At 59.1% G+C, this 21,048-nt stretch overlaps 1 protein-coding gene across 1 annotated transcript in view; it reads right to left on the bottom strand.

Moving 5' to 3' along the window:
- The window catches only part of CEMIP (cell migration inducing hyaluronidase 1), a 102,426-nt gene extending 86,106 nt beyond the window's left edge, over nucleotides 1-16,320 (bottom strand). The window contains exon 1 of the mRNA XM_054588415.1: nucleotides 16,228-16,320. The gene's annotated coding sequence lies outside the window, so the exon portion shown is untranslated. The remainder of the gene's footprint in view (nucleotides 1-16,227) is intronic.
- Nucleotides 16,321-21,048: the final 4,728 nt, after the last annotated feature.

The following is a 21,048-nucleotide window of genomic DNA, read 5'->3' as shown; positions in this document are numbered from 1 at the left end:
CCAAGATCCTGTGCGGCATGTCCCTTCCCCCCACAGGGTCCCACCCTCCTGGTAACCCCCACTCTCATGCTCTTGCCACCAAACTCAGAGACTAGACGTCCAACACCTCCCAAGGAGATTAACTGATAACTCAGATGCCAGCTGAGATTAAGGGAAGTCCTAGGACTTGTTGGCAGAACTGGGACTCACATAAATAAACAAGCAAGGTGTCGCCTTATAAACACATCCAACTGCAATAATACCTTGGAGCAGGCAGCGCTATCAAAGGTGTGTGTGGGGGATTGAGCGTGAGTGCGGCTGTTCCCCCGGCCTCCCCTCCTCCCCTCACCTTGTCCTCTGCAACACGGCGGCCCTCAGCACACACCCAGGTGAGTCCGCTGGAGGGTAGGAGTCACCCTCTCCCGTCGGTCGGTAGAAGGCCGGCCACGCCACACGTGGCTGCGGGCACCGTGGGCCAGCCAGTGTGGTGCAGCCGTGGGCCGCGGTCGGCCGGGCTGCCGGACCCACAGAACGACGACGCTGCCGTTGCTGTTTTAAGCCCCTGGCTTGGGGCGGCTCTGTCACACAGCACTAGCTTCCTGCAACGCTGGAGAAGGAGGCTTAGGGGCCTCTCCACAGGGAGGGGGTGTCTGGGCAAGGTCAGGAAGGATGCACGTCCCTGGCTGGATGTGTGGGCGGAGAAAACAGTATTGGTGACAACAAGACGGTGAAGAGCAGCCTTGCGTCAGCAGGACCACAAGCTGTCGTCTACAGAGAAAGCGACGTGCAGCTGGACAGGAGGCGGGGGGCCCCGGGCGCCGGCGGAGCTGCTTCCCAGGGTCCTCACACCTTTAGGACGGCCGCTTCCCTTTATCACAGGCATTTGGAAAGTTAAAGGAAAGGCCAAACTCAGTGTTTCTGCCCATACACCAAGAGCCGAAATATTTCAAGTATGACCAGAAATGGCGGAAACATCAATCACCACGCAAATCTTTTCAGAATGCAAATTTCTTCTCTCACTCTGACATCAGCTAAGTGTTTTGAAAAGATGGTTTGTAAAGACTACTCAAGAGTGTGACTGTAACAAGCATTCAACGAAAAATAAAGCCTGGAATTAGGAAGACATCCCAAAGTAGGACAATACTAAATCAAGATTTCTGGGATTTTATGAATGAGAAAGATCAACGGTTTGAAAAAGCTGCCACGACCAGTGTTAAGGACCCCAGCTGCGGGAAGGTGCGGAAGGGCCAGCCATGTTTAATCCGCGACCGCCCGCCCCCCTCCATCCATCCTGCAAGGGCACTGGGCGTCGAGCCTGTCGGGTCCCCACAGGCCCTGAGGAGGTGTAAGTAAACAGACAGGAGCCGCCCGCTCTCGGCACCGCCTAGGCAGAGGGGGACACGTGCCCACAGCACCCCAGACACCTCCCACAGTCTATTAACAGAGGTGTTCTGGGAACCCAGAGGTCGGGAGGTGACTTTAGGCTATGAACTCGTTCCTGACACTCTTGGTGACCAAAACCTTGCACAAACTCCCATTTCAGGGGGGCGGGAACCACACGACACTCAGAATTGCGGCATCCCTACGGGCCGGGCCCTCCCCCGCCTGGGCCCGGTGCGGGGGCCCTGTGGGTGGTCTCTGTCAGGCCCTGGCTGGCCGAGGGACACGCGGAGGAGCCCCCGCAGGGAAGTGCTGTCTCGCTTCCTTCCCCGACGGGGACGGCCAGGCCTGCCGCTCAGAGGCGACCTGCAGCCCCCGCGCCACCAGCCTGACCCTCGTTTGGCTCAGTTCTGAGGGCGGAGCGGCCGGCAGAGCGGGCCTGGGAGATGCAGCCAGGCCTGGCCCGCCGGGACCCAGAATCTGTGCGGTCCGCCCAGATGGTCAGATTAAATGCCTGGCTGAATTCCTGCCATGCTAGCCTTATCGCATTCTTGACATCTTCCACGCGGGTAACCGGATCAAATAAGCTTTTAGTGGACACACACGTCAACGGAGAAAGGAAAGATTGTTCCCAAAACGGCGCTTGGACAACTGAGGGGAAAACAGAGTTAGAACCTCTCTCTGCACCATGAACAGAAATAAATTCCAGACGCGCCAAGGAGCTTAAGAATCAAGCCACAGGACCACCAGAGACTCCAGAACTGCGTATGACTAGTCAAGAATAAGAAGTAAATGACCAACAGATTGGACTACATGAAAATAGGTCACACATGTTACAAAATAACCAAAAAGGAAGGCGGGGAGAGAGAACTGGACAAATATGTAAAGAGACCAGGTATAATGATGAGAAGCATATGAATTCCCCATCAACAGGCATAATGATATGAATGGACAGCTCTTAAAAGAAAAAAAATAAGCAGTTAAGCAAACACATGAGATAGTCTTTGACCTTACTAGTCAACAAACTGAAATGATCAGGTATGATTTGTCACCTACGACAGTGACTTTTAAGGCTGTAAGAGCCATCTGATGCTGGTGAGTGGTGCGTTACGCACAGCTTGCGGCTGTGTTCGTGCGACTCAATCTTTAGAGGCTACGTGGATAAAGAATCGTGAAAGTGTCTGTATGGCTTGACCCACACAAGTTCAGCTTCAGGAATCTTTCTTTCCTATGGAAATCGCCCCACATTTGGGAATACATACACAAAGTGGGTGACTTAAAAATTTTAGTAGCAAAAATTTAGAAATGAATTCGATGTCCTTTCGCAGGAAACAAAACGACGATTTTGAAAACTGAGGCAAAAGCTCTGACGTGCTTAGGTGTGAAGCAAAACTGTATCACGACTCCTCTGCTCATGACAGCCAAGGAGGATGCCCGCTACCCCCTGGGCAGTGCGGGCCCTGGTCACCACGCGGGCTCCGCTAGGGGCCAGGCCTCGCCACAGGCCTCGTCTCGTAAGGCTTCCCTGGGCCACGCTCACTCCAAAGCTTCATCTCGTAATGCACCTGACTCTGTCCACATTCCAGCCACACCAAACGCTTCCCCATCCCAGGATGTCTGATCTCCCTTCGCCCAAAGAGCCCTTCTTCAATCCACAGGTTCTTCCTAGGTTTCACAGTGTTCAAATTAGGCATCATGTCCCTCAGGAAGAACGGGTTTCTCTCATTTCCCTGCCCCCTCTGTGCCTTGTACAGCTATAGAATATCTCAGTGTTCTCACTTGAAATTGTAAGGTAGGAGCATGAATTGTGGGAGTTTGCCTGCTCCGTGTCTGGTGCAGAGGTTGATTCGTAGGGGTTTGCTGGATAAACTGGCTAAGCTAACATGGTACCTCGTTTTCTCGATTCACCTGGCACTGACTCAAAGCGTCCAGCCCCTGTATCTTTTCAGTGAAGAGGGCGGTCTGACAGACGCATGGGTGGCTTATCAGACACATGGGTGGGACCCAGAGCACGCACCCAGAGTTCTGTGATAGGAATTTCTCCTACAGAATACTTTTGGTCCGCTCCTTCATTTCCTGGCAGCCTCACTTTGGGCATGTCTTAGGTTTCAAGTTCCCCGTCGGGGCGACCCGGGATGAAAAACGGAGCCGCGGAGGGCAGACCATTAGTGGCTCCGAACCTCAGTGCAGCCCTATCTATTTACAGGGCTCTCTGCCGGTCTGAGTGTTACCAGCAAAGGGATGCTGATCCAAATCTCTGTTGAAAACCCTGCTAGGTCTCTGTAAATGCTGTTGAAGAAGTGCTGTGGAAAAGGCACCTTTCTGTGGAAACCCCTCCCTGTCTGTAGTTGCAATAATAAGCTGCACAATGGAACGGAAGTCATCTAGAACCCGGCCCTCAGTGACAGATAATCACTGCACACTCCACAGCATTTCAGATCCTGGCCTGTGAAGGGGAGTGAGCCCTGGACGGACGGAGGCAGGGCTTCTTGCTTGGCTGTGCCCACGGTGTCCCGAGTGTGCACCTCCTCCCCTACCTTCTCCAGTCTTCCCGCACCCACCAAGCTGCGTGGCCCCCCGACTGGGGGCTCTCCCGGGACAGCCGGCTCCCCCTCGCTGCCCCTGCGCTCCAGCCCCGCCCAGCTCCGCCCACGTGTCTCCGAAACCCCGTGGGGTCGTGGCCCGTTCCGCTCACCCTCACGGCGCCCCCAGCCCAGCCCCCGAGCCCCTCTGCCTCTTCCGGCTCCAGCCGGCCTGTGCCCGTCTCCTCCAACGCCACCCACAGGAGCTTCCCCACACGTGCTCACAGGACGCGTGTCTCACGAGCCCTCCGGAGGGCTGTCGCCCCGGCTGCGCTGCGCGGCTCAGAGCGTCCCAAACGCCCCTGACCCCCGAATGCCTGTCCCAGCCCGCCCCAGCGCTGCCCCCGAGGGACGCGCCTCCGGAAACGCTGGTCTCGGCTTGGCTGTCACAAGCACACCGAGTGGCACGCTGCTCGGATCTCGTGGGTGACCCTCCCTGTGGGAGGCCCGGCAGCGATCACAAGAGCCCCCACTGCCTTCACAGCCGCCCTTCATGCTGGGTTAGGGACAGGCGCTGCCGCAGGCCGTCGACGGCGCGGCAGTCAGCCCGGGGACAGGCGAGAAAAGGACTTCTGGGGCGCTGGCCTTCCACAGCCGAACCAATGACATGCCTCCCGCCGGCTCCAGACCTGGGGGGCGGAAACGGAAACGCAGCCTCCGTGGCAGCAAAAGGGCTCCCCAGTCCAGTGACGCGGCGAGGCCGGGCCAGGAGGTCCCGCCCTCCGGTGTCACCGTCACAGGACCAGCCACGACCCATGTAGCTGTCCTGGCGAGGGCGCAGAGACTCCAGAAAATCTGCTCTTTGCACTTTTTACGCTGCACTTTCATCCGATGCCAGAACGTGCCTAGCTCCCTCCCCACCCCCTCCCACCGACGGCCCCTAGGCAGGCACGGTGTTGTGGGCCAGGGCTCGGGGCAGGGGGCCAGCGGTGCTGGACGCCCAGGGATGCCAGTCGCTGGTCACGTGACCTGGGAGATGCGCGGCCCGCAGGCCCCGCAGGCTCCGCACCCGAGACGGGGGAGGGGGAATTAAAACCAGTGCTTGCCCCGCAGGCCTGTTCGCAGGTTTGCGTGAGTGAATACGTGCGAAGCATTCACAAAGCCAAGCGGCATATGGCAGAGCCGGCAAATGTTAGTGGGGAGCTCTTCTTCCAAAATAACAGTCATTCACAAATGTGTGTTAAGGACCAGCTCAGCTCTGGAGACGCGGAAGCAGGCACAGGTCTCGGTCCTGCGCGCCCTGAGCTGGGTCCACGCCATGGCCCGGTCGCCGTCTCCCCCCACAGTGCCCTCTGCAGCTCAGGCCGGGCCATTCGGGAGGCGCTGCCGGACTGGCTGCTGCCCACAGTTCCCCACAGTTTCAAAGTTTGAAAACTCCCCTAGATTATAGTATTTTCTCTACTTACGTGTCTGTTAACCCAGCTGTGTCAACGAATGGAACGGATGTGCCATTTTGTCTACCTAGCACACACCAAGTCACAGCGCTAAGAGGTTTGCCATGCATTGTCCTCGGAATAATACATGACCATACTTTAGGGGATGGATAAACAACGAAGGCACAGAGAGGTCAAGTAACTGGTAAAAAGTCACACAGCCAATCAGTGGGGTAGGCAGACTTGCAAGGAGTTTCCAAAATTTGAATGGGACCAGCATCCCTCAGGGTGACAACTTGCCTTCGCACGGGCAAGCCTCACATGAAAGCTCTGTCCTTTCCTCCCACTCTCCGTCCACCACCTCGGCAGAGCTCAGTCAAACAAGGCAGTTTGGAACTTGCCCCAAAACTCAGCACACAGGCCAAAGGAAGATGTGGACACTCCTGACCCCATACAGAGTGGACACGGGAACAGGGCCGCGTCCATCTGCAGGGAGAACCCCGAGGGGTCCTCGAGGGCGTGGGCCTCGGGCTGGCAGGCACCCGGGACCCGGTGCTGGCCACGTTTCCCCACGATGTTTCCCCTCCTGCTCTCCCTGTCCAGTTGCCCTGGTACCAGCCTGCACTTGGGGCGGGACAGCCTCGCTAGCAGCTCTGCTGGGCCCTGCAACCACCTTCTTGGGTGAGAGCCGGCATTTGGGAGAGGACTTCCTGCCAGGAACACCACCCTAGGGCTAAGGAGTACAAGCCCAGCCCGAGCCGCCTGCCAGCGGGAACAACGGCCTAATGATGTCCACCAACTAGAGGACACCTTCCCCTCGTCAGTCACCTGGGTTCAAGGCCAAACTCGCGCCTCAGCTTTTACAAGGCATCCCCACCTGCCCCCACCTTTATGATCTCACTTCCAGCCACAGGCAACTCGTAAACCGTCCCCCAAATATCCGTCTTCTGGATTCTTTGAGCTGAGCTAGGGCTCCTCATTCCTCCCTAACACTCCCTCCTCTGACCACCAAGTGGTACTTCCCTTCAAGAGCCAATCGGATATCACTTCCTGCACGACACCTGTCTCTTTCCCCAGCAGAGCTCTCATCGCCCATTTGTCACGTTTCCATGCTGTTCACGACTCTCCCCCAGCATGGCTCCAGGAGGCCCAATGTCTGTCTGTGTGCCTATCACCCCAAGTGGACGGCGATCTGCCGCACCGCAGGGAGATACGACAGAGCCATTTCTGATTCCCGGGTGCCCGGGATCGGTAAGTCGACAAGGAGTGTGTTTGGGTTGCACATACTCTCAAACTGCTTTACTGTCAACTGTAATATTCCTATAAATGTGCTTCCTCAAAACTCAAGAAATTAAGCCATGTGGCCCATCGCCGAGAGCCCGGGCTCTCAGACGCACACAGATCTGGGTGTCAGTCCCCAGTGCCGCTCCGCTCGCGGAGGGGCCCTGGGGAGGCCTCGCTGTGCCTTCCCCACCTGACGCCTGCGCAGAGTCGTCAGGAGGATGGAGAGGCGTCGGGCTGCATGGTGCCTGAGCTTCGAAAGTGCTCGAATAGCACTGGCTGTCAACGCTGAAGACAGAAACAGCGGCAGGGCCCTGGGGCACGACCCCTGCGCAGGCCGCTGGCAGCCCGTCATTCCGCCCCGGCCAGGGCAGGGTCCACGAGCACCCGTGTCAGGCAGGTTCCACTGAGAAACGTACATGCCCGGGGGGCTGGGGCTCGGAGGTTGGGCTCATGCGTTCGTGTGCTTAATAAGCCCCTGAGCACCTCCCGTGTGCCCACGCGTGGAAGCGACGCAGGGCGTGAAGGGGTCTCTGCGTCTGCGCCCGGAGGCGCCTGTCCTGAGGAGGAGATGGCCGTCCTGCACTGGCAGGTGGCTGCGGAGGAAGCTGTGCCAATGCCCCTCACCGGCGCCTGCCCCGCTGAAGGGCCCTGCATGGACCCGACACACGCCATTCAGAGTGAGCCTCCCCCCTCCGGGTACCCCCTGACCTTGGCAAGGCGACGTCCTCAAACAACCTCAGCAGAGAAGAAGCTCAAGTTCAGGCTTATTAAGCAAGACTGAATCAAAGCATCATTTCCCCCCCCTGCATGTCTAAAATAGCTTCTTATTTAAAGTAACTGCCTATGAGGATGATTGAAGTAAAAATGAACTTCAGTACATGGTCATCCTCAGAAAATCGCAGGATATGTTTATATGTTACCATTTGTAACAACATTACCCAACGATTTCAAAATTTAAAACAGATTGAGGCCCTTTCTCAGCCACCTTGAAAGTGCATGCATGTGCACAGCCCACAATTATGCGGTCAGAGAGGGCCCCCGCCTCTTCAAAGCTGTGAACCAAACAGACGCTCTGACATGGCTCTGCCTCTTTGTTTTCACAAAAATCACTTAGATGAGAAGAAATTCTAGCACACAGACTGTCCAAAGGCAAAATCATACAACTGCTTTCTCTTTCGGTACCAGGAACTGAATTGAGAAATCTTGGTGAACTCAGCGCCTTCTTAAGGAGTCACAGACAGACTGACACATCAGCCCTGCAGAATTAGCAAAACATTCTACTATGGAAAACCACAAGCCCTTCTCTCTCCACAAGGGAAGGAGCCGGGGGAAGGGAAGAGGCCGGCTGGGACCGCGTGGAAGTCTGGGCGAGCTCCCGTCTGCCCCCCACACCCAGTTCTAATCCACAGTGAGGCAGAGCGCCCGGGGCGCCCTCAGCATCACCGAAAGCTGTTTGCCCGTCTCTGGCACGGACCGGTCTCTGCATCAGGAGAGACGGCAGCAGAACCAGCCTCAGCACCGAGGGAACCAGCTCATCCCGACCAGAAGGAGACCCAGAGGGGTGCTCGCCGGGTGGGGAAGAGGAGGAGGAAAGGGAGTGAAACTGAAGAAGGCACCAAAAACCTCAGCCATCAGTATAAGTAATACGGCAATGCAACATTCGAAATTCAAAATACGTGCAAGGAATCCACAGTGAATCACGTATCAAAATCTTGAATAAAGACGGGATCAGTGTGACTGACTGTTCCTTTTGCCTCCAGTGCCTGTGTTGGCTGTGCCTCACAAAAGGCTGTCGGGCTGCTCAGCCGTGAGCCGGGGCTCAGCTGTGAGCACCAGGTGGGCAGAGCCTGGGGTCGGCTGCGGGCGGGGGGTGGGGGGCGGCGGGGGCACAGCAACGGCTTAGCGACGTTGGAGAAAAACAACATTTTGCTGAGTAACACGGAAATGGATCTAAAACATATGGATTGAATTCTTCCGAAAATAAACATAATTTTTAAAGGAAAGGAAAAGTACTTAGCCATGATGTTTGAGGTTTTCCTGAACCCAAACCTTTGGAAAATTAGCACAGGAGCAGATTACTCAGTGACTGTTAACATAGCCGGCTTTGAAATAGACGTGTCATAGACCACTGGCTTGTTTTCTAAATTTTTTTAATGGTTTGCCCAAATCGCCCCTTCCTCACTCCTTGTGAGGCTCATTCCTGCTTTCTTTACAGGAAGGAGACAGCTTAGGACACCACTGCCAGCCTGGCAGGGCCTGGAGACCCAGGACTCAGGGCTCCAGGAGACCGGGCTGGGAACACCTGTCCCTACCACACGAGGGCAAGAGCCCTGGAAGGGAGGCCGGGGAGCGATGCGCTGGATCGGGAGCCAGCCAGACGCCCAAGGTGCCACCCTTCGCCTGCTCTGCCCCCGTGAGCACCCGCGTCCCACTGCCCACCCGCAGGCACCACCACCTGGTCGGGCGCGTGGAGGGAGGGCAGACACTCCGCCTGGCGAGAGGGTGCAGGGGACAGCTCGGGCTCACCACTGCCCGCCCCGGTCGTTCCAGGGGGTCAAGGGAACCAGGGTCCCCTGTGCCAACAGGTCAGGGTGACCTAAGAGCCAGCCTCAGTCGCCCTAGGAAGCAGGAAGAGGCTGAATCCTGCAGTTTGGGAGCTGAGCTCCAAGTCCCCAGCGTGCCAGTATCTATGGCGACGGAGACTGATGTGAAGGCCTCGGACGCCAGGCAGACACCCCGGCGGGCGGGCGAGGCTGCCTGCCACCACCAGCTCGCGGCCCCCTGACACCTGACACCGCCTTTCCTCCTCCCATGCCCACTGGACTTCCTCCAGAGCTGGGGCGGTTTCCTTTGCTCTCTAGACTGGACAGGCCTCACTCCCATCAGCCACATCAGTCACATGATTCTGCCCTAGCGCTGGCTCGGCCCAGGGCGTCCCCTGCCCCGTCCTAAGGACCTGGGCCACCGCCGGGGCGGGGGCGGGGCAGGGGACGCCCGGTTGGGCATTGCCCCCTTCCCTGGATCAAGTTCCCCCTCTCGGGGGCTTGCCGCCACAGGCGAGGGCCCGCGGCGTGGGCTGGAACCCTTCCCCTGTGCCAGTGAGTCTCCCTCCCCGCCTGCCCGGCTCGCTGTTCCGTTTCAGCCCCACTCCCAGAACTGTCCTGCGCTCCGGTTTGGCTACATTTTTTTTTTTAATCCTCACCAGAGGATATGTTTTGTTGTTGTTGTTGTTGATTTTAGAGAGTGAGGGAAACACTGATCAGTTGCCTCCCATACGCCCCGACCAGGCACGGAAACTGCAACCCGTTTTTTTGGTGCAGGGAACAACGCTCCAACCAATGGACCCCCCACCCCCGGCCAGGGCAAGGTGGGCCACTTTACGTAGGTGAAAAGGGATGCCAGAACCCAGATGAAATCCGTCAAGTCTTATGCCCTGCAAATAAGCCCTGGAAGGGGAGGCAAGGCTGCAAAATTGAAGACGGCACCAAACACTCAGCCATCAGTATAAGTAATATTGCAAGGCAACATTCAAAACGGATGCAAAGAAATCCATAGTGAACCACTTCTTGCCAGCTTTCACGGAATATGAAAAATCTTGGGAGTTAGACAAGGCCAACCAGCGAGGCTGAAAGAGAAAAGCCCGTCTCCGCCAGCACAGGGCTCGGCCTGCCCCCCGGGGCCCAGCCGCAGCCGAGGCCCCGGCCCGCTGCCCGCCCCACGTCCCTTCCCCCCGGCCGCCCCAGGCCGCGTGAGTCGGACTGTCACACACGGGCCGCTCTGGCGTCACGTCATCAAAACCGGCTTTCCCCAAACCAGCAAGACGTCAGGACAGAGAAGACGCGGTGAGACAAACCACAGTCAAACCCAGGCGGCGCAATCCGGCTGACCGCCAGCAGCAGGGTGACAGGACCCGGGACAGAGATTTGCAGCCTGCTCCTTGGAACCCAGAGCCCCGTGCAGGCTCAAGGGCCCCAGACCAGCACGGAGGCCCAGCGCCCGGCCTGTAAGGAGCAACCAGGAAGGCCTTATTAGAAAAAACACTGTGTGGTTAACGCTTTGAGCGCTGGTCCAAGTGACCAAAGGACCCAGGCACCTCCGGCTGCTCAGAAGGACTGTCTCAGGTCTGGGCAGGTGAGGGTCTTCACGCACCTGAGAGCTCGAGGAGGCGAGAGGTTCAGGCCTGTGTGCGCTTCCGGGTCTTTCCCCACGGCCCTGTCTTGGGCCAAGTGCCTTCTGAACCCCACTCCCCGCACCCTCCTGGGCCTCACCAGGAAATCCCTGTAAACTGCCGACCCTCCCAGGCCACTCCCTGCCTCTTCCCAGGGAAGCCCCGCTCCCCCCGTGGCCCCTGCCCATCACTCCTCCCGACCCATCTGTCCTGCCCCATCACACCGCACGGCGACCCCGACGGAGAGGTCTGTCCCCTACGAGACCAACAGCTCTGGGGCGCAGGCACCGTCCGCTCAGCGGTGCCTCCCTGGGCCCACCCAGGACACGGCCGAAACACTGCAGTGCGCTCCTGCCCTGCTCCCAGCTGCAACAGTGGGGGACCCCCGAAGGCATGGCCAGCTCCCACCACAGGGATGCCACGGAGCAGGCCGGGAGGACCGTAAGCGCACTTTCAACTTCATTTTCAGGTTCCAAAAAAAAAAAAAAAGTTGTGATCTTTAGAGTCCAGTAAAGTTCTTTAAGTGTGAACACGCATTCTCGGGTCTGGAAGGAGCGGGAGATGAAATCCCCCAGTGATCTCTGAACGCCACCCGAATCGCACTCAGACGCCTCTGACAGGCAAAGATCGAGTGCCATTTGCACAAAGGCCATGCACTTAAAAGCCACTGGGTCCAGAGAGCTGTGGGAAATGTGTTATGACAGGGAAGAGGGGAATGCAGAGGGGTTCCGGATGCTTCGTATACCGATCAGACAGCTTTAGAGTGACAAATAATCATCTCTAAGAATCTGAAGAGTCGCTATAAGGTCATGAGGAGGACACAGGCCAGCTGGCCCCCATCCCCCCATGCCCTCAAACATCAGAAGCTGCGCTGGCGTTGGGCTCAGAATCGCAGAAAGTGAGCAATGCTGTTGGGGGCTCAGCGGGCCAGCGATACCACCCGGGACCTGCGGGCCGTGCAGCTGCCCCGGCCCTGCCCACCCCGCGCCTGCGTCCCCACCGGCCCCCCAGGGGCCCCGGGAATGCCGAGCAGCGCGGCGGCCCCTGGGAGAGTGCGGCCCTCCTGCCCCCGGGGTGTCCGGAACCGGAGGGGCAGAGGCCTGGCACAGCCGCTTCCCGTGCCAGGAGGACCGGCTCCAAGGCCTGCCTTCCCTGGAGCCAGCAGTGCCTGACAGCTAAGCTCCCGGATGTGCAGCTGAGAGAAAGAAACACGGGGGGCTTTCAAAAGCAGGCGTCTGGTCCAAGCGCTTTGCACCCAAGGTGTATCCGCAACTGTCACGTGGCCGCCCTTGCAGGGGACACCGAGGTAAAGTCTCGGCAACTTCCCAGTGCGAGGAGCCAGGCTGTCGGGCCCCAGGCTCTCATGCGCCTGGAGGGGAAGGGGTGCGGCCGCTGGAGCCCTGCTGAGCCCAGCGTGGCCTGGGGAACAGCAGGGCAAGGAAGACCGGCAGCTCCCCTCCTGCTGGGCAAGGGGTGGGCTTCCCGGCCCCCAGGGAGCCCAGCAGAAAGCACATGCATATTTGATGGCCTTTCTCTGCATGCAGCCTCCCTTCTGAAGAGCCAAGTGTGAGCACAGCCTGGCCGCAGAGCAGACGGAGGGAAAAGAAAGAACTGGCAGACCTACAGAGAAGCTGGGATGGGTCCTGGAGAGAGGGGGCCGGGGCCCAGAGGCGCAGGCCTTCACAGGAGTCACCGCAGCGGCCACCACAGTCTCACCCAGTGTGACAGTCTGTATGGGCTGGGCTCGTGGGAAGGAGGCCCGGGGCCCAGCTGAACATCCGGCAAAACACTAGGAAGGAGCTCAGCACTGAGACGTCTCCCCCCTGGCAGAGCCGCCCCCGGCCTCCTGGCCACACCGGGCCCGGGAGAGGAAGTGCATGGCCCCTGCCTCTCCACTGCCCCGAGGAAGCGGAGCTGCCTCCACGTGACGGTGGAGGCCAAGCAACAGTGCTCGCTACGCGTGACTCTGACGAGATCGAACATCGGGGCACGTGCCGCCCCATGGAAAGAGAGGTGAAGCCTGCGTTGTTCACGGAAACCCACCTTCTGGCTGCAGCCCACACACTCCGCATTGTTCCTTTTAGGAACCCAACCCACGTGCTCGCTTGCATGTCTCTTCTGAGCTACAACTCCAATGCAAAATACGCTTTCCTATCAAATGGTGCCGCTCTGCCCATGTCGCCGAAGGCACTGAAAGGGGGGCCCGGAGGGAGCCCGAGAGGAACTAGTCACCCCACGCACCCCGCCGGCCTTCCCCACCGAACGCCCCTCTTGCCACTCCGCCCGTGTGTCGCGGGGGCTGGGCCCCTGCTGCCACAGACAGGCCGCCAGAGGACTGCGGGGAGCCCCCGTGCGGCCCTCACAACCCGCGCCGCAGCAGTGTTCTGTGTGTGCGTCTGCAGCTGTCCTACCAGAACCAGGGCCGCCTGCGAGTCCCGGGAAGACAGCCAGGCCTCGGGGGTCGGCCACGCGCATGCGGCGGGTGCCCAGCCCAGGAAGACTCCCAGCGTCTGTGGGCTGCGTCCTGCACCCCAACAGCCTTCAGATGGGGGCAGCGGGGACTTCTGGTCTCCTAAAGAAAAAAGAAGATAAAAAACGGAGCACCAGAATGTGAAACTTGCAGGAACACACACACACCACATATACTGTTTGGGGAAAGAAAAAAAAAAAATGTAAGATCGGGCCCATGATAACTCCACTATCTAAATGTCTGCTGTGTGTCACATACTGGTGATTTCTACCCAAATGGGGGGGCGGGCCGGAAGGACGATGAAATCCAGCAGGGACCAAGGGTGTGGCCAGAGCCCCGGGCATGGCAGGTGGCTCGGTGAGGCCTCGCAGCTCAGCAAGGCTCACACACAAGGAAGGGATGTGCTTCCAGCCTGGGCAGGACCACCGGGGGGCTCCCGGGGGGCAGTGGAGGGGCTTCCCCATGCAGCGACCCTCACTTCCCACTGCTGTTGCCCAGATGTGGGGCCCTGGGGCTGCCCACATCGATCCCCAAGGGGACCTCACCCCCCTCAGGACAAGGAGGCCCTTGGGAGGTGCTGCATTCTCCTGAGAGGAGGACCAGAGCGATGGGATCATGGGAACCAGAGGGCTGTGAGGACAGTTCGAAAATGACTGACCTTCTCTTGCCTCCGAGTGGCACCCGTGGGAAACCAGGTGGCTGACTTGACTCATCTCACAGAAATTCTTCCACTGATCTTCGAATTAGATTTTTTTTTTACTTTGCATTGTGATCGACTTCTGCACCTTCACAGGTTCCGTCAAGTTCTCAAACATGAAGACAAACTGGAGTCCCTAGGAAACCATGGCTGGGTTAGGAGAGAGGGCAGAGGGCCGGTGCACACAGGTCAAAAGAAAGGCGCGGCGGTCCCCGAAACAGCCCTGCAGCCAGCCCGCTGTCAGAGCGCTCTGGCTCGGCGCCGGGCGGCGCGCTTCACCTGGGCCGCCTAATTCTCAGTAGCGACTCGGCAAGGTCAACGGTGCTGTCCCCAGTTCAGAGACGAGGAAACAGGCTCAGGAAGTGAGCAGCTTTGGAAAAGCCACACGTCCTGTCTCCAAAGACAGAAGTAGCTCGGTTGCTATTACTTTGTATGGGCCTGCATCAGTCCCAACCAGAAGCAGGTCTGAAGTCCTCGCATTTGTCAAGTGGGGAAAGTCCCACTGCCGCATGTCTGTCCGTGAAGAGGCCAAAAACAAAGAGCCCAAGGAAACGCCATTTCTTATCAGGGGAGCACCAGTTTCATTTGCACAGATTAACCCCACAGGCTCGCCCGCATGTCCCCAAGCAACCGCCCAGAGAAATGAAATGCTTGGTTAAAGGGGGCCACGGGAACGCTTCTTGAGGAGTGTGAAGCACCTTGGAGAAAACAGGATCAGAAACCAGCATAGACGCCGCTGCAAATAAACACACCAGGCACCCTCCCTCTAAACGTGCTCTGCCTGACTCTCCTCGGTTCCCGTCACTGTGACTGAAGCTACTATACGCTCCCAACCCCATACGCACGAAGTACTGAGACACAACGGGGCACAGCGCTAGGACACGCAGTTTGCGCGGGCCCCTGGTTCGATCTGGCTTTCCCACGCACCTCCATCGGATGCTCTAGGGTCCCCTGGAGACACCCGTATGGACCCCAGCTGCAGGCCGAGCGGAGACCCGACACAAACCACACACTCTCTCCTCCTGAAGCTCCCCCTGCCAGGGGACAGTGTATTTGGGCTCCCGCGGACTAGCCGTCTCTCTTCTCCGGCCCTGCGCCCTAATGCGCTGAGTCTGGGAGGGAGGCGCGAGATTTCCCGGAGACCCAGGGCCACAGACCCGAACACAGGAAGCGGCTGGGAGCTGTCCATGGTGGCGCCGCGCCTGGGCACGCACAGCCGCGGGCTCCCCACCCCCGGGCGCACCCGGGCTCTCTCTTCAGGCCGCTGGAACGGAGAGGCTCACTCCAGGCGCACCGTCTCCGTCTCCGGGATCGGGCTGCAGCCAGGCACTGGCTCACACATCAAAGGGTTAGTTCAAAGGGGAGTTCTCACCTGTGGGCAGCGCTGGCTGCAGGGAGCGGGACCCAGGGCCTCAAATCCGGCTGCTGGCGGCGCGCAGTGTTGGCCCCTTGGTCGCTGAGGGCGCTGAGAGCAAGTCTGCGGCTGAGGACTTCGGCGCACCGAGATCCTTTCTCAAGAGCGTCCCACCGGTCCGTTCCAGACTGTCTCTGACCCTCGTTCCCAGAGCGGCGAGCTTGGCGACCTGGCCGCGGCGCTGGCTTGCGCTCCACCGGGCCCCTGCTTCTCCTCTCAAGCTAATTTGACCCTTCGTGGGGCCGATGTCCCTTGCCAGGGACCACCAAACCCTCTCCCAGAGGTGCCAGGTTTGGAATCTCACTCTAAACATCCGCAGGGGCCCTCAAGTCATCCAACTGTCTCCACCGTCCGTGCCAGCGCCACGCTGGGTGCCTAGCGCGGTCCGGGAGGCGGAGGGGGAACGAGAGAAAAGACGGGGCTGAGACCAGCGGCGAAGCGCACGCCCGCCGCGCACAGCGCAGCGGCTCCCTGTGGGCTGGACTCTGCAACCTGACTCTCCGAGCAGTCCCTCCGCGGGGGACTCGGCCCGGGCTCGCGCCCCAGGAGCCGCTGAGAACCTACGGAAAGCTGGGATCTGTCCCCGCTGGGTGCGCTCCAGGGACACTGGCGCCCCTGGCACCTGCCGCTTGCAAAGGATCACACGATCGCAAAGAAATCTCGGAGGACAGTGATAGGGGCATGTGCAGTAACAGACTCAGGGACGGACGGACAGACAGACGGGTGGACAGAGGTGGGTTGCACAGCACAGAGTGGACAAACAGAAGCCGACACGGGGCAACGTTTCCCCTGGGACGAGTGGAGCCGGCGGCCCCTCTCTTCCCTCCCCTGCGAGGCTGGGCAGTCCGCGCAGCCAGGCACGCCGGGCGGGCCCCCTTACCTCCCGGTCCGCAGCCCCGGCGGTGCCACGCCTCCCGGGCTAGGAGCGCAGGGACCGGCGTGTCTGGCAGCAAACCGCCGGACGTGGGCGGGCAGAGCGGTGGCTGGTCTGGGAAAGCGGGGTTCAGGCCCTGTTGTGCTCCCCCAGCCGCTTGCCTGGCCCGACTCGCCAGACTCGGCTCGACCTCCCCAGCTGCGCTCGGCTCGCGATCCCGCCGCCCGCCAGCGCGGCGGCTTTATAGCTGCCTGCTCGACAGCCAGCGCCGCGGGCTCCTCCCCTGGCCCCAGAAGCCCAGCCACCAGCCCGCCCCGCCTGCCCGAGGGGGCGGGGATCCCTGCCCCGGCCGGAGCCAGGCGCGCCGAGAAGGCGGCTGGCGCCAGATGGGGGCGCTGGAGCCCCGGACACGAGCCGCGGCCGCGGCGCTCGAGCGCGCTCCGGGGCCCCAGGGTGAGGTGGCGGTGCACGGGCATGAACCCCGTGCGCGTCCCTGGCTCCCCAGAGGAGAAGGACGCCCAGGAGACGAGAGAGGGCTGCGCCTACCGCGAGATGGGGTTCAGGCCTCCTAAGTGCCACGATCTTTTTCTTTTCTGTTCTTTTCTTTTTAACTTACCAGGAAAGAATAGCCTTAGAAAGAGACTCTGGTGCAGGGACCGAGCAGTCCGTCGGAGCGGCAAATGGTTGGCTTTGAGGCAGGATCTTCAGTTGAAACCAGGGTCAGACATGCCAGTTATGTGACTGTGGACAAGGATGCTATTAACCTCTCTGGGCCTCAGTTTCCCCCTCAGGAAAATGGGCTCTACCAGGCATCCCGCAGGAGTGGAGGGAGGGTTTAGAAGAGGCTGAGAGAGGAGCGGTTGCTAGCACACAGGAGGGGCCAGTGAGTTAGGGTCCCGCTGTGCGCGTGGCGGAGGGGGGGGGGGCGGTCTGCGCTCCTCTGACCCCACCACCGACCAAGGTCCTCAAGGGTCAAGAAGGTATGGCTGCTGCAGACAGTCCTTGCAGAGGAAACAGGACCCCTGGCAAGAGCCCCGGACAGGTCGCGGGGCACCTCCAGCTCCCTCTCCACTCTGCCACTAGCGGGCATGTGACCCGGGCCGCCTGCGGCCCTCTCTGGGTCTGGTTTTTGTTGAACAGGGCTTTCATACCAGCTCCACCTCCTGCCCCGACTTTTTTGCAGCTGTTTTTCCGGCCCCTTCACCCGGTGTCCTGGAGTGCCCCCTCCCCCGGAAACACCTCTCCACCTCCTCCCAGCCGGCGCCCCATGAGCACCGGCCCGCAGGGAGGCCCGCGCCCCGGGCAGCACCCACCAGCTCTGCGGCCCTGTGTCTGCGCCCGGAGGCCAGGCCAGCGCCAGGCCTGGCCCTGGGGGCTGCCCCGGGTCACCTTTCCGGGCCTCCGCCCTTCCTCGGCCCGGGGGAGAGAGCGGGCTGGGGGCTGCGGCAGGCCTCCCTCCCCGGCCTTTCTTTCCAGCAAATTCCGAGGGAACCAAGGGCCGCTTCCTTTCTTCAGTAGGAGCCCCCACATCCCAGAACCCACAGACACCTGGGGGACGCCGAGCACCTGGCCCTGGCGGGGGAGGGCCAGCCTTCGACCCGGCCCTCTCTGATGGCAGAGGGGAGGCCTGCAGGGCCGGAGCGCCCCGGGGCGGGGCGGTGCTGCGCAGGCATGTGAGCGATGACACCTAACAAAGGGCTCCAGGGTGGTGATGAGCCCTGAGAAGTGCTTCGTCATGTTTTCTCAAAGCACAGAAATGCAGGGCACATTCCTCTGGCGTCCAGCTTTCTTAATCTCAGACCAGGGCCCCAGGGAAAAGAGCAATGCTGATGAATTGCAGACAGGCTCCGCGTGTCTGAGGCCAGACTCCCCAGCCCGCGCTCCACGCGGCACCCCCACTCAGCACCCAGTGATGGACGAGCTGCGCGGGGCAATTCTTGTGTGGACGGACGCTGACAGCATCGCTCTGGCCGAATGACAACCCCAGCTTCCCTCCATCCGAGCTCTCGCTCTTCGAAGTGCAGATCTGGGAGCTGCTCAATCTTGTCACGATCCCCGTAGAGAGAAAACGCCCTGACAGGTGTGATGTCTCCCAGGAAGCCCGCCCATCCTCAGGTAGGGTGCGGCACCCTCCTCCACGCCTGCTCATGGCTCCCACCCACAAGCTGCCCAAGTCCTGCGTTCCCAGATCCGACTCTGCCCCTCAGCTCACAAGTCACCACGCTCGGCCTGCTGACCAGCAAACCCAGGCCCCAGCCCGCGAGCAGCCCCCCTGCGAAGTTAGAAAAGCTGGCCTTTGCCGTGGCTCCGCCCGTCAAGCCTCCCGATCCGGTTTCCACAGGAAAACCTCAGGCAGCCTGAGGAAACGGGTCACGGCGAGGTGGGAAGCAGCAGGCCGCTGAGGTGAGGTGAGTGCACCTGCCGCCGCCCCCCTCCCCACAACAAGCATCTGGCATCGCAATCTTAAGACGCTCACTAATCACGGTCGCTTTAAAATTAAACAACAGGGGTCGCCCTTGCACAGTGAGCCTGCAGCTGGCATCTGAAAAGGGAACTTCCCAGCCCCGGGTACTGGGGCCAGATTTCCAGGACGAATAAACTGCTCAGTTCCTGTTTTGCTGGATGCGGATGAGGCTGCCCCGCCAAAGAGACAAGTCCGCAGTGTTTCTGCTGAGTGGAGGTCTGAGCTGGAATTCGGGACGGGAAGTCCTAGAACACTGGCCAACCACTAGGAGCTCTGAAAACGGATTTCTACATCTTCCTGTTCAAACTCGTCATCGCGAAAAAAAAAAGAACATTCTTCTCGTGTTTTTTTTTATATCTATAATAAGATACATGTAATCCTGTGTGGGAGATTTTTATGTTACGAATTCTTTTCTAAAAGCAAAAATCATGTGCTCCTTGCAAAGAACTTAATTCAGATAACAAACATAGGAGAAGCCACCTAACTACAAACATCATGTTTGTACATTACAAAAACTTGAAAAATATAGAGAAGGGAAAAAAAATCACTTCTACTCAACGGTCACCTCTGTTAATGTCAGTATACAAGCAAGCGTATTTCCATGTAGAAGTTACATGTTATATAGATGCACAGATACATACATGCATGCAAAGTCTTCTGTAAGTACTTGACTGTTTAGCTCTAAAGCTTCTCCCCAGAATGCAAGTCTGGGAGGCAGGGCACTGTGGTTCACTCCTTCAACCACAGCAGCTCCGAGGGAGTCCGACCACCGGGTGGAGGTCTGTCTGGGGAAAGTCCAGCCATCATTACTACAATGAGAACAGTTTGCGTGACATCTATGTCACCTGGCAGCCAAGTAGAGAGTGGACGGGAATGCGTATGTGTGAACAATGAATGCCTTCGCTGCACTAGTCAGTGGGGGCAGTAGATGCCGCTGGGTGAGCATGTGCACTGTGCGGCCGTCACATTCAAAACGACTGTGCATATACAGCAGCGAATCTGCATCACACTTGGCATACGTGATTCCTCTGAGAACGCGATTTTCTACGGAAACCCTCCAGTGTACGTCTCACTCAGAGGAAAATCCAGAAGCGACGGGCCACCTGCTGCCGTCCAACCAGTCGCGCATCCCCCTGCTCACGCCACAGCCCCCGTTGCCTTGTGATGTTTCCGTAACACGCGCAGCCCCTTTCGGCCGTGGCCCGGCCTGCCGCCCCCGCCTGAAACGCCCTTGCCAAACCCCGCCGCTCTGCAGACATCTGCACAACGCCCTCCCTGACCCCGACTTTCCATTCCCAAATTTTAGTCTCCATCACCGCCTCTCCCTAGTGAAGGGTGCCACCTGACCCATACACAGAGGAAGAAGAGCTGGGTCCGTCACTTGCTGGACACTGAACCCAGCAGTCTGCTGACCTCCCATCGGGAGTCCGGGAAGTGCAGGGCTCAGGCACTGGCAGCAGTTGAGGCATGAAGCGACCTGTAGCAAAGGAAGCCTGGCTGCTGCGGCACGGCTGCCGCTGGGCTGGGCTCCGGGAGCCCACCCCTGACAGAGGCCGTTATTGCTGCGGGAGTGGGGCAGCCTGTAAACCAGTCCTCCCGGTTACTCGTCACAGTGGCCAAGGGACAGTCCCTTCTTGTCCAGGGAGCACAGGAGCTATTCTCGGTAGGATCCCCTTTTTGTGTAAATGTTCAGCAGTCTAGGCTGGAGGTTTTCAAACTGCAGCAGCACGAATCGATCCCACCACCCAGAGGGCTTGCTGAACCGGACTCCTGGGCCCCGCCCTCCGGACTGCCCGGGGCCGGGGGTCAGAGGGGCTCCAGGGCGCTGCACTCCCCGGGTTCCCAGCGGCAGCGGAGGCGGCTGGTCCAGGGACCACACTTTGACAGCGACTGGTCTACCATTTGTGGGATGTGTATTTAATTATTTGCTGGTTAAGAACATATTTAACACAATGAGATACTAGTGTCTATGGATTCTAGATCACGTGAATTTATAAAATGGTTATTAATCACAGCCACATCTATGTACATTTAGAAAAATAATGGAAAATCTATAGTCGAATATAACATTTATGCCTCTACAGATAATGGGTAGCAAACGTGAATTCCACAACTAATTGGAGGAATTCCCTCCTGTTTCCCCCCTCCACTCCCCTTTCCCACCTCCCCCTCAGAATGTGTGGCCTGTCCCACACTGGAGAACCCTGGGCCAAGTGTTTCCCCAGGAATCGCCCCGGTGTGCGAGTCTGCTGCTCGTGGCTCGTGATGACTTGGCACAGGAACTCCTGTGGTCAAGGTATGAGCCAGCAAGGGAGGTAGTTGGAAAACACAGGAGGCAGGCACGTTTATAAAACAAGTAGTAG

Source organism: Pteronotus mesoamericanus, unplaced genomic scaffold (assembly GCF_021234165.1).
Source record: "Pteronotus mesoamericanus isolate MK-2021 breed Mesoamerican mustached bat unplaced genomic scaffold, CSHL_Meso_final contig_1242, whole genome shotgun sequence".
NCBI classification, from domain to species: Eukaryota; Metazoa; Chordata; class Mammalia; order Chiroptera; family Mormoopidae; genus Pteronotus; species Pteronotus mesoamericanus.
This window is presented reverse-complemented; position numbering and strand designations above follow the sequence as displayed.